This window comes from Ischnura elegans, unplaced genomic scaffold (assembly GCF_921293095.1).
Source record: "Ischnura elegans unplaced genomic scaffold, ioIscEleg1.1, whole genome shotgun sequence".
Taxonomy (NCBI): Eukaryota; Metazoa; Arthropoda; class Insecta; order Odonata; family Coenagrionidae; genus Ischnura; species Ischnura elegans.
Genome location: NW_025791716.1, coordinates 45,951 through 59,162, shown reverse-complemented (window position 1 = coordinate 59,162; position 13,212 = coordinate 45,951). Strand labels below are relative to the sequence as shown.

Below are 13,212 nucleotides of genomic sequence, written 5' to 3'. Positions count from 1 at the left end.
GCAGGATGTATATGAGGAGAATGGATCGTTTAAGTATAAGACCAAATCAGTGTATGCATGTTTCACAAAGTCTGCCACTAAAATTCCTTGTGATTATGTCTACATGCATGGAAAGAGCTGAGATATCAAGTTCTTTATACATTTATGATATAAAATTGTGCTATCACCACTAAAATGTTATAGAAACTAGTGTATTTGAAGCCATCCATTCACCTTGGAGCCAACAGCAATAACCCTTGGAATGGACACAATTTGATTATATTTGATTTGGTGCTAGAATGCTTAATTATCAACGGATTTGGTTCAAACTAAATTTAAAACGTCCAAAATATTGTGAGTATCTAATCGTAGTGAGTGAGTTTAGGCCCAAGGTTTGAGTAGTTTAGGAAATATCTGAGAGGTATGTGGTTGAGAAATGGAATTTTTCACTTGTAAAATTCAAAATGTATGTTTACAATCAGTAATCATGGAGGGATATTGAGGTGAGGCTATTAAAAGCTTCATAGTACTATCATAAATAAGTGCATTGAGTTTGAAAACGATAGCATTATTAGATCCTACGATATCATCAGATTTGCGTTTGAACCATATGGTACGACGAAATTTTGACCCAAAACCTTATTTTGCCATATATAGGATAATTACCGACGGATTTCGGCGAAATATGTCTTAAAACGATCACAATTATGTGTAGTACATGCGTGCAGAGTTTGGGAGCGATGCGACTCATGGTTAAAACTGTAGCTCAAGAGTTATAACGGTCAGATTTTTCGCGTGAAATTTTTCAACTCAGTATAATGGACAAATATGTAGCATTAGGTAATTCAAGGCGAATTTTGACAGGAGACGCTTAAAAGGTCTATAGAACTAAAAGAAATAAGAGTGAAGTGTCTCCAAGCGATTGAATTTATAGTTCCAGAGATAACCGTGGTTTTATATGTATTGGGGTATAGGGTGAAGGAATTTTGACCCAAAACCTTATTTTGCCATATATAGGATAATTACCGACGGATTTCGGCGAAATATGTCTTAAAACGATCACAATTATGTGTAGTACATGCGTGCAGAGTTTGGGAGCGATGCGACTCATGGTTAAAACTGTAGCTCAAGAGTTATCACCGTTCAGATTTTTCGCGTGAAATTTTTCAACTCAGTATAATGGACAAATATGTAGCATTAGGTAATTCAAGGCGAATTTTGACAGGAGACGCTTAAAAGGTCTATAGAACTAAAAGAAATAAGAGTGAAGTGTCTCCAAGCGATTGAATTTATAGTTCCAGAGATAACCGTGGTTTTATATGTATTGGGGTATAGCGTGAAGGAAATTTGACCCAAAACCTTATTTTGCCATATATAGGATAATTACCGACGGATTTCGGCGAAATATGTCTTAAAACGATCACAATTATGTGTAGTACATGCGTGCAGAGTTTGGGAGCGATGCGACTCATGGTTAAAACTGTAGCTCAAGAGTTATAACGGTCAGATTTTTCGCGTGAAATTTTTCAACTCAGTATCATGGTGGGACGGATTTAAAAACATTGATGTGATCGAATCAAATATTTGTGGGGAGTTTTGGTGCCACAAAGTCGATAGCTCGAATAATGTACTGTCATATGTGCACGTCCCGGTTCCTAGAGTAAGATTAGTGATGGAATGTTAGACATTGTGTGGAAACCAAATTCAAGAGGCATTTCGATCGGACAAGTTTAAAACGTTGGGGTAATTAATTCAAATTTTTTTGTGCAGTTTAAGTGCTACCAAAATGAACAGTTTCAAATAATATCAGCAAAGGTTTGTCACATAGAGAAATATTTCCTTGTCAGCATTCACCAAGGACTCCAACAGCATGGGACATAACTCCAACAGCATAAGACATGGAGACCACAGGCTTTCTTTCAGGCAAACTTCTCATGCAGCAGACGTGGTTTAAATGATCAGGACAGACCCGTTCCTACATGCCAGAGGACGTGAATCTGAAAGAAAGTTAAAATCTGACATATATCGATATCCCTTTGGCTCACACTTAAATTGAATTCCTGTCAATAGAGCCTTCCTTCAAGTGAAGATATACCATGAAACATTCTCCAATTGTAGCATGCATGAAGTTATAAGTCACTGCAATTCAGTGTGCATAATTATTTAGTTTAAAAAAGTTTTAGTTAAAAAAATATTTGTATGTGATAGTGTTCGTAGTTTAAACGAGGATATATTCGAAAATGTGGATTGTACAGCACAGCAATTCCAGTCATAAGCTTCCTAAAATAACTGACATTCTCCCTGATGTAAGATCCGATGTGATCCTCCAAGACCTGAAATGGAATTACAGAGACTATTAAAACGATACATGCTACGTAACTTTCACAGGTTGTAAAATCTCACACATTAACCAAACACAAGAATGAAGTTGAAATGTCGTTCAGCATTTGTCAGGTGTTTGAAAGGCTGTTCATGGCAATGTACAAGGTATATCATATTCTCAAATAACACAAGCTAGTTCATGCTATTAGTGAATACACGACTTATATATTACAATCTCAGGATGTCAACATGACATTTCTAGATTCCAACTCAATATCATTTATAATTTCAAAAATATCCCTTTTCAAGTGCCTGATATTTTGCAAAGGCAATATTTCTAATAAAATCCTAAGTTTCCTAACTTTAAAAATATCCTAAGTGACGTTCCAAAGAAAATTAATGTGTTTTCATATTTCATGCGATCACTCGGAAAAACTCCTATGTCAAACTTTTCTCCTCGAAATTACATTTCTCGACCGATGTACTCAGGATGACTATTAAATTTATCACATATTCACACCTTCCATTCCCATAAAATATCATTGCCGTCAGAATCGAAATTTTTTAATTATTCCACCCGATATCCAGAAGAAATTATCATAGGGCGTTAGCTTGGCCCAAAACTTTTTACAACTCACCGTCACCGTTACAACTCTTTCACGTCCACGACTCAAGTACAAAGTTTTACACGGATTTCCCGAATAACATGGTATTTAAAAATCCGAATTGCTATGTATCTTGTTTTAGAATGTGTGTTGATGTGAAATAACACGTAAAACATTGCTTGGTGGCCACTTTGTGTTAAATAAACGGCTTTTTCCGTCATCTCGACTGCTCGGCGTGGCATTTCGGAGTAAACTTAGGACAGGAATTTAGTGTACATTGTGGGATTAAAAATCTGAAACCAAGTGATTGTCGTACACACACGTTGTATGGTGTTGACAAAGATAAGAATTACATTTCTGTCTCGACGGTATAGCATATTATCGCCTTAGAGTTTGAAGTTAGGAGAAGGCAACCAGTACTGCATTATAATTTTTTTTCCAAAATCGGTACGGTGCGGCGTGGGTTTCTGGACTACGAAACACGTTACATGCTGTAAGTTTTATGGTGAACATCAGAGATGAGAGAATAGGAAAGAGAGCAATCAACTGAAGCCAAATATAATGCATCACATGTAGTTTCTTCGTCACGGTACTAAATCAATTCTATCACGCAATCATCAAATCGAGGAACTCGACTACATCAGTACTAAACTCCAGTGTAGACATGCAATTATAACACGTAATCAGTAGAAAAACATCAAAGGCATTTATTTAATACTGGTTGCAGAGAATTTTCTCCGCCGAAAGTTTTTCTTGAGACATAATTTCGCTGTTAGCAGACGGTGCCTGCTCTTGGAAGTACTGCTTTCATTAGTTTGATAACCCCGACGAAAAAGACATATAATGGATAAATTCGTCATTCGTAAAAATAAAAACTAACGTCCAATCTATCGGGATAGCCGAATAATCCACGAATGGGAACGAAAACGTATTAATCTCGTGATATGAGAACGGATGCTATTTTGACCCCGGTAATCCGACGTTCGGGCCCCGAACGAGAAACAAGACACTGCCGAATTCCACTGCTAAGCTCCGCCTCTCCCAGTATGAAAAACTTGGGTAGCAGTTTACATAACCATTTCATATATTTTTCTGTGTTTAACGGAATATTGACTCGTAATTATAAATACTCGCTTTATTTACTTTTAAAAATCATATTAAACCTTGGCTGTAATAATGATACGCATCGAAAAGCTCATTTATGAAATCAGCTGTTTGTAGAGGGTATGAGAACATTACGAATAATTCAGACTGGTGGTTATAAAAATCTAGGGTTAAGCAATTTTTAAAAAATGTTATGCATCCACCGAGATTATTACAACGACATCGATATACAGGCGAAGCAGAAATCAGCCAATATATTCTTGTCGTGATCTGTCGTAGTGACTTTCTGATTTACGTTTTCGTCATAACAAAATGCAGTAATCGAGTCGGTATTCTTAAGTTTTCTCAAGAGTAGAGTGTGAACAAGTGATTTTTTAACATTATGGTATGAATAGACTGACGGAATCATCTACAAAAACAATTCCTTCGAAGATTGCTCAAGACCACAAATTTTTCAATTTCAAAACCCAATTGTTGCTAATGATGACCTCACCCTCTGGTCTTTGGACAAGAGTCCATGTATTATTTTATTATATCCATATATTATAGAAACAAACATTACTGTGAAGTGTTACAGCCTCAGAATGATTTATTTAAAAAACATGCTATTTGAAGTGCCTGGCATTTTGCAAACTAAATTTTCAAAATCAACATTATATCCTAGAAACCTTAAAAAACAATGGATTTTGGTGGGACCGGCTTTAAAACGATAAGAAAATTAAGAGAATTGTTTGTGACGAGTTTAAGTGCGAAGGATGAAACGGTTTAAAACGTATCTCAGGATTTGTTAAATAAGAAATGAAATTTTCAGTTTCGATACAATAAATTAATGCAAAATCAGTAATTGAAGACGGATTTTGACCTGAGAGGTCTAAAAGGTTCCTTTTACTAAAACAAAGACGAGAGTGGAGTTTCAGAACGATCGACTTATGAGTTCCTAAAATAACTTCAGTTTTCTGTTTGACGTTTTCAGCGTGATGTGGCCAAAATTATATTTCGTGCTAGAATGGTCAATTACGAACCGATTCTGATGAAATTTGTTTTAAATCGTCCACAATAATGCGAGTATCAAATCGTGGTGAATTCAGTCCCTGGGGTTCGAGTAGTTTAAGATAAATCTGAGAGGATGTGTTTGAAAAATCCAATTTTTCGCTTGCAAAATTAAAAACATGTGTTTAAAAACAGTAATTTAAGAGGGATTCAGACAGGAGCTGTTTGGATCGTTCCTTCCACCGTAACAGATGAAAATGTGGAGTTTCAGAAGGATCGACTTATTAGTTTGGGAGATAAATATCAGGTTGACGTTACTTTCTGGGAGCGCAAGCCATTTTTGAAGCAAATACTTTTTTCGCCACACGAGACATAATTACCCAATTATTTAAATGAAACATGGTTTTAAACGATGACCGTTAAGGGCACTACCAACGTGGGTAGTTTGGGATCGATCCATAAAATAGTTTAACTTAAATGTCAGGAGATGTCAGGGTACACTAAACGTTTCAGGAGTGAATTTGAAATTTTCCTTGAAATACAGAATTTAATTCCTTTTTTGACAGGAGACGTATGAAAACGTTCGCATAACCTAATAGATGGTGAATTTAAAGTTTCAGAACGATCGACTTATGAGTTCCTTAAATAACTTCAGTTTTCTGTTTGACGTTTTCAGCGTGATGTGGCCAAAATTATATTTCGTGCTAGAATGGTCAATTACGAACCGATTCTGATGAAATTTGTTTTAAATCGTCCACAATAATGTGAGTATCAAATCGTGGTGAATTCAGTCCCTGGGGTTCGAGTAGTTTAAGATAAATCTGAGAGGATGTGTTTGAAAAATCCAATTTTTCGCTTGCAAAATTAAAAACATGTGTTTAAAAACAGTAATTTAAGAGGGATTCAGACAGGAGCTGTTTGGATCGTTCCTTCCACCGTAACAGATGAAAATGTGGAGTTTCAGAAGGATCGACTTATTAGTTTGGGAGATAAATATCAGGTTGACGTTACTTTCTGGGAGCGCAAGCCATTTTTGAAGCAAATACTTTTTTCGCCACACGAGACATAATTACCCAATTATTTAAATGAAACATGGTTTTAAACGATGACCGTTAAGGGCACTACCAACGTGGGTAGTTTGGGATCGATCCATAAAATAGTTTAACTTAAATGTCAGGAGATGTCAGGGTACACTAAACGTTTCAGGAGTGAATTTGAAATTTTCCTTGAAATACAGAATTTAATTCCTTTTTTGACAGGAGACGTATGAAAACGTTCGCATAACCTAATAGATGGTGAATTTAAAGTTTCAGAACGATCGACTTATGAGTTCCTTAAATAACTTCAGTTTTCTGTTTGACATTTTCAGCGCGATGGGTTTTGTCGCCAAAATTAGATTTCGTGCTAGAATGGTCAATTACGAACCGATTCTGATGAAATTTGTGTTAAATCGTCCACAATAATGTGAGTATCAAATCGTGGTGAATTCAGTCCCTGGGGTTCGAGTAGTTTAAGATAAATCTGAGAGGATGTGTTTGAAAAATCCAATTTTTCGCTTGCAAAATTAAAAACATGTGTTTAAAAACAGTAATTTAAGAGGGATTCAGACAGGAGCTGTTTGGATCGTTCCTTCCACCGTAACAGATGAAAATGTGGAGTTTCAGAAGGATCGACTTATTAGTTTGGGAGATAAATATCAGGTTGACGTTACTTTCTGGGAGCGCAAGCCATTTTTGAAGCAAATACTTTTTTCGCCACACGAGACATAATTACCCAATTATTTAAATGAAACATGGTTTTAAACGATGACCGTTAAGGGCACTACCAACGTGGGTAGTTTGGGATCGATCCATAAAATAGTTTAACTTAAATGTCAGGAGATGTCAGGGTACACTAAACGTTTCAGGAGTGAATTTGAAATTTTCCTTGAAATACAGAATTTAAGGCCTTTTTTGACAGGAGACGTATGAAAACGTTCGCATAACCTAATAGATGGTGAATTTAAAGTTTCAGAACGATCGACTTATGAGTTCCTTAAATAACTTCAGTTTTCTGTTTGACGTTTTCAGCGTGATGTGGCCAAAATTATATTTCGTGCTAGAATGGTCAATTACGAACCGATTCGGTTGAAATTAGTTTTAAATCGTCCACAATAATGTGAGTATCAAATCGTGGTGAATTCAGTCCCTGGGGTTCGAGTAGTTTAAGATAAATCTGAGAGGATGTGTTTGAAAAATCCAATTTTTCGCTTGCAAAATTAAAAACATGTGTTTAAAAACAGTAATTTAAGAGGGATTCAGACAGGAGCTGTTTGGATCGTTCCTTCCACCGTAACAGATGAAAATGTGGAGTTCCAGAAGGATCGACTTATTAGTTTGGGAGATAAATATCAGGTTGACGTTACTTTCTGGGAGCGCAAGCCATTTTTGAAGCAAATACTTTTTTCGCCACACGAGACATAATTACCCAATTATTTAAATGAAACATGGTTTTAAACGATGACCGTTAAGGGCACTACCAACGTGGGTAGTTTGGGATCGATCCATAAAATAGTTTAACTTAAATGTCAGGAGATGTCAGGGAACAGAAAACGTTTCAGGAGTGAATTTGAAATTTTCCTTGAAATTCAGAATTTAATTCCTTTTTTGACAGGAGACGTATGAAAACGTTCGCATAACCTAATAGATGGTGAATTTAAAGTTTCAGAACGATCGACTTATTAGTTTGGGAGATAGACCTCAGGTTTGCATTTGGAGATTGGACCGTGATATGTTGTTGCAAATAATGTGATTAAAATGGAATTCTACAAAAACAAATGATATTGGCAAAGGTTAATTTCTTCGTCAGCATTCAGCAACACTGTCGTGGTTACCCATCGAAGTTAATCTTGAACTTGTATAGCTTCAAGAGCCGATGGCAAGTCCAACTTGGAGACCAACATGGACAGGCAAACTTCTGGCTCAGCAAAACTGGGGCCACAGCAGGGGACGCGAACCTGAAATAAAGTTAAAAAATGTATGAGCATGTCTACGCATACAGATTAGAAGTCAATGTTTTATAATAAACTTCACGGCAAGTTGTTAACATATGGTGCTGGAAATAACAGTGCCATTCATGAACTCACTAGTCTGTCATCCATCAGTACGTGTCGTCAAGTGTTATTAAAATAGTATTTCCACCGAGTTTCATCATTCACAACTTTAAAAAATATCCTAACTGACGTTCCAAAGAAAATTAATGTTTTTTCATATTTCATGCCATCACTCGGAAAAACTCCTATGTCAAACTTTTCTCCTCGAAATTACATTTCTCGACCGATGTACTCAGGATGACTATTAAATTTATCACATATTCACACCTTCCATTCCCATAAAATATCATTGCCGTCAGAATCGAAATATTTTAATTATTCCACCCGATATCCAGAAGAAATTATCATAGGGCGTTAGCTTGGCCCAAAACGTTTTCCCCCGTTACGTAAACCTGGAGACCCTTGTCGGTATTACGACAGTAATCTCAGTAAACGATCAAGGGTTGAAAAAAAGGGAAGATTTCGGCAATGAGTTAAATTACACTTGATGATCACGAGTAAATTTCTCCAAATCCCGTCTTAATCTCCCGAGTTTCGTTGCCATGAAAAACGTTTGGGCCAAGTTGACGCTGGCGCGATGCATGCATATCGCCGTTCAAATAATATGATTAAAATGGAATTCTACACAAATAAAAGATAATGGCAAAGTGTATCAGACAAAGAAAAATATATTAAAGCATACATAAGTGTCGAGTTTCGTAGCCTTAGATTAATTAGTTTAAAATATATCCCATTAGAAGTGCCCGAGATATTGCAATGGCTGATTTTCCGATATAAACATTATATCTTATGAACAGTAAAAACCAACGGATTTTGATGGGACTAGTTTTAAAAGAATAGGAGAAATAAGGCAATTGTTCGTGACGAGTGTCAGTGCGATTGAATTAATGGTTTAATTAATATGTTGCAATCCCTGTCTGTCAACATGAAATTCGTAGAGTCAAACACAATGTTATTCATAAAAACCATAGTTACCGTGGGATTTTGATGGGAGACGCTTCAAAACGTAGATAATAATTATACACACGTTATTGTAGAGTTTCGTAACCCTAGAGTTAGTAATTTCAAAAACATCTCATTTCAAGTGACTGATATTTTGCAAAGGCTGATTTTCCGATATAAACATTATATCTTATGAACAGTAAAAACCAACGGATTTTGATGGGACTAGTTTTAAAAGAATAGGAGAAATAAGGCAATTGTTCGTGACGAGTGTCAGTGCGATTGAATTAATGGTTTAATTAATATGTTACACTCAGTGGCTGAGAAACTGAAATTCCAAATGTCAAACTCAAAATTATTCATGAAAACCATAGTTGCCGTGGGATCTTGATGGGAGACGCTTTAAAACGTAGATAATAATTATACAAACGTTATTGAAGAGTTTCGTAACCCTAGAGTTAGTAATTTCAAAAATATCCTATTTCAAGTGACTGATATTTTCAAAAGGTTGATTTTCCAATATAAACATTATATCTTATAAACCGTTAGAAGCATCGGATTTTAGTGGGACAAGTTTTAAAAGAACAGAAGAAATAAGGCAATTGTTCGTGACGAGTGTCAGTGCGATTGAATTTATGGTTTAATTAATATGTTACAATCTGCCGGTGAAAAAATAACATTACATGTGTCATACAGAAAATTATTTGTTTAAGCCATAATTACCGAGGGATTTGGACGGGAGACAATTCAAAACGTAGGTAACGTTTAAACGAACATTTTTGTGGAGTTTGGTAGCCACAGAATGAATAGTTTGAAACATATCCCATAAATGTTCACAAAGTTGTCATCGTGTCAACATGCAAATATGGGAACCCACTGTGGAGTATGTGGCTGTATGATGCAACACAATATTTCTTAACATGCAACAAAACTACACTAATAATAAGCACTGTTGTACACATGCATTTAAAACTTGATCATTTAATCACTTGCACACCGCTCACTTCACGGTCACACGCATTTCTTTAATACTTTCACAGAAAAACTTCAAAATGCACCGATCACAACAAAACTTCACTTCTAAGACTCGGGCAGGATTCCTCGTAAGACTTGCTTTCTTAAAATTACCCAACAGCCATTCAACAGTTGAAATGCATTTATGTTTCTCAAGGGTACATTTACAGGTTGTCGGCGGCGATCGGCTCATCACAGTTCAACCTGAAAAATTGACAATAATAAAAGCACGTATTCCCGCCAACTTCCATTGCACATTCAAAATATATCGACACCACTTCAAACCACCGATCCATCCCCATGAACAGAAGACGTAGCTAATTCAAAATTAATCAAAAACACATCATCTCTTAACGAACGATATCATGCAATCACATTTGCCGGTCGTAGAACAGGCAACACGATAACTCGACTACATCAGTAATAAACTCCAGTGTAGAAATGCAATCATAACACGTAATCTGTAGTTAACATCAAAGGCATTTATTTAACACTCGTTACAGAGATTTTGTACCACCGAAAATTTTCCCGGAGACGTAACTTCGCAAAAGGTGCCTGCTCTTGGAAGTACTGCTTTCATTATTTTGATAACCTCGACAACACAGGGATATGATGCCTAAATTCGTCATTCGTAAAAATTGAAAGTTACGTCGAATCGATCGGGATAGCCGAATAATCCACAAATTGGAACGAAAATGTATTAATCCCGTGATATGAGAACGGCTGCTTTTTTGACCCCGGTAATCCGACAGCTGACGGGAAAAACAAGCGACGTTCGGGCCCCGAACGAGAAACAAGACAATGCCGAATTCCTTACTTTCAGCAGACTATATCCTAGCCACCACAAGACAATGCTTTTGGGCTCTTATTCTGTACATGAGTCGCAATAAATAGCACATGCTATTCTGCGGGTCATCATTGCAACGAGACCGTATTCCAAATGAAGCGTTGTAATATTTTTTTTCGCAACGGGAGTCTTGCCAAGCTCCGCCCAACCTAGTATGAAAAACTTGGGTAGCAATTTCCGTAAACATTAGATATTTCATATATTTTTCTGTATTTAACGGAATATTGACTCGCAATTATAAATACTCGCTTTATTTACTTTTAAAAATCATAGTAAACCGTGGATGTACATATGATACGCATTGAAAATCTCATTTATGAAATCAGCTGTTAGTCGAGGGTATGAGAAAATGACGTGGCGGTTATTTGTTTTCGTATCGGCTAATCATTATTATGTGATCACATTTTAATGTGGAAAATACAATCGGCATTAAAAGAGGGCGTGAAACCAATTTTTTGCGAGCCACGGCAAGTTCCTATTTCATTCAAAGGAAAGGTTGAGAAGGAACTTGACAGGCTAGTATCTGAAGGTCGTTGGTTCTTCAGAGTTGTTTAACCTCTCTTGCTGACTGGAGTGATAACAATTCATTGAAGCATAACTCAAGTAAATGTAATGTACTTACCTTTTGTCGAGGGAAAATCCCATACTTAAAGAACTACATTTTAGGTTAGCGTAGGCTGAATAGTTAGCATAGTTAGCATAGGCTGAATTTTCGATAACAACATTATGTCATATAAACGGTAAAAACCAGTGGATTTTGATGGGGACGGTTTTAAAACGTTAAGAAAATTGAGACAAATATTCGTGATTAGTGTCTGTGCAACAGAGTTAATAGTTTTAAAAATGTGTTACAATCTGATACTGAGTATATCATTTTTCCATTTTCAGACTCAAAATTATTTCTTAAAACCATGATTATCGTTGGATTTTGACTCGTGACGTTTCAAATCGTAGGTAACATTAAAAAAAACATTATTGTGGAGTCTCGTAGGCACAGAATGAATAGTTTGAAAAATATCCCATATAATGTGCCTGACAGTTAGCAAAGGCTGAATTTTTAAAATCAACATTATTTCATATAAACAGTAAAAACCAGTGGATTTTGATGGGACCGATTTTAAAACGATAAGAAAGTTAAGGCAATTATTCGTGACTAGTGTCAGTGCGACTTATTCAATGGTTTGAAAAAAATATTACAATATGTATATGACAAAATGAAATGACAGCTGTCATACTGAAAATTATTTGTTTAAGCCATAATTACCGAGGGATATTGACGGGGGACGTTTGAAAACGTAGGTAATATTTAAAAGAACAATATTGTGGAGTTTCGTAGCCAAAAGAGGAATAGTTCGAAAAATATCTCATATTTTTTCCTGACAGTTACCAAAGGCCGAATTTTCAAAATCAACATTATGTCATATAAACAGTAAAAACCAGTGGATTTTGATGGAATCGGTGTTTAAACGATAAGAAAGTTTAGGCAATTATTCGTGACGAGTGTCAGTGCGAAGGACTCCACGGTTTAATAAATTTGTTACATTCCGTGGCTCAAAAAATCAAATGTCAATCGCCTTACTGAAAATTATTCGTTTAAGCCATAATTACCGAGGGATTTGGACGGGAGACGTATCGAAACGTAGGTAACATTAAAAGGAACATTATTGTGGAGTCTCGTAGGCACAGAATGAATAGTTTGAAAAATATCCCATAAGTTGTATTCATGTCAACATGCTATTCTGGGAACCCAGGGTTGAGTGTGTGGCCGTATGATGCAACGCAATATTTCTTAACATGCAACTTCACTACATTAATAATAAACTCTGGTGTACACATGCATTTAAAACTCGATGGTGTAATCGCTTGCGCACTGCTTAACTTCACGGTCACACGCATTACTTTAAGACTTTCACAGAAAAACTTCAAAATGCACCGATCACAAGAACACTTCACTCGGACGAATTTTTTTTGCAATGCACACGACGCGGTGAGTGTGGAAATTTGTTGCACATAGGGAAATATAAAGGATCACACGATACAGCCTCTGCGAAGAGGAAATGCAGCAAATTTATAGTAAATATCTTGTCGTGGGCTGATTGCCTGATGCTCCAAGCTCGCCTGCAGCAGATAGTTCCGAAGGCGCCACTGGGGGCACCACCTCTCGGACGTCGCATCAATCAGCTGTCTACGAGACGTTATTTTCTCGGTACGATTCCTTCAAATAATACCGCGTTATACAGAGTATTCATACGAATTCCTCCTCGGTGAGTGCACCGCGTTCTTTACCCGCTCACTAATAGAGGTTTTTGTGGTGTGGT

General features: G+C 36.4%; 1 long non-coding RNA gene and 1 other non-coding gene across 14 annotated transcripts in view; one reads left to right on the top strand and one right to left on the bottom strand.

Moving 5' to 3' along the window:
* Nucleotides 1-5,337, top strand: part of LOC124173583 — a 58,850-nt gene extending 53,513 nt beyond the window's left edge. Inside the window, exon 2 of the long non-coding RNA XR_006868668.1 lies at nucleotides 5,222-5,337. This is a non-coding gene — a long non-coding RNA (uncharacterized LOC124173583). The remainder of the gene's footprint in view (nucleotides 1-5,221) is intronic.
* LOC124173581 overlaps nucleotides 1-13,003 on the bottom strand; it is a 289,573-nt gene extending 276,570 nt beyond the window's left edge. The window contains exons 1-4 of one of the 13 annotated variants that reach the window (XR_006868635.1): nucleotides 8,125-10,857; nucleotides 7,873-7,995; nucleotides 2,075-2,312; nucleotides 1,502-1,976 (exon numbers count right to left, since the gene is read on the bottom strand). This is a non-coding gene — a transcript (uncharacterized LOC124173581). Of the gene's footprint in view, nucleotides 1-1,501; nucleotides 1,977-2,074; nucleotides 2,313-2,939; nucleotides 5,225-7,872; nucleotides 7,996-8,124; nucleotides 10,858-12,502 lie in introns of those variants that run through there. The other 12 variants (XR_006868665.1, XR_006868639.1, XR_006868649.1 and 9 more) reach the window with 12 other exon arrangements.
* Nucleotides 13,004-13,212: the final 209 nt, after the last annotated feature.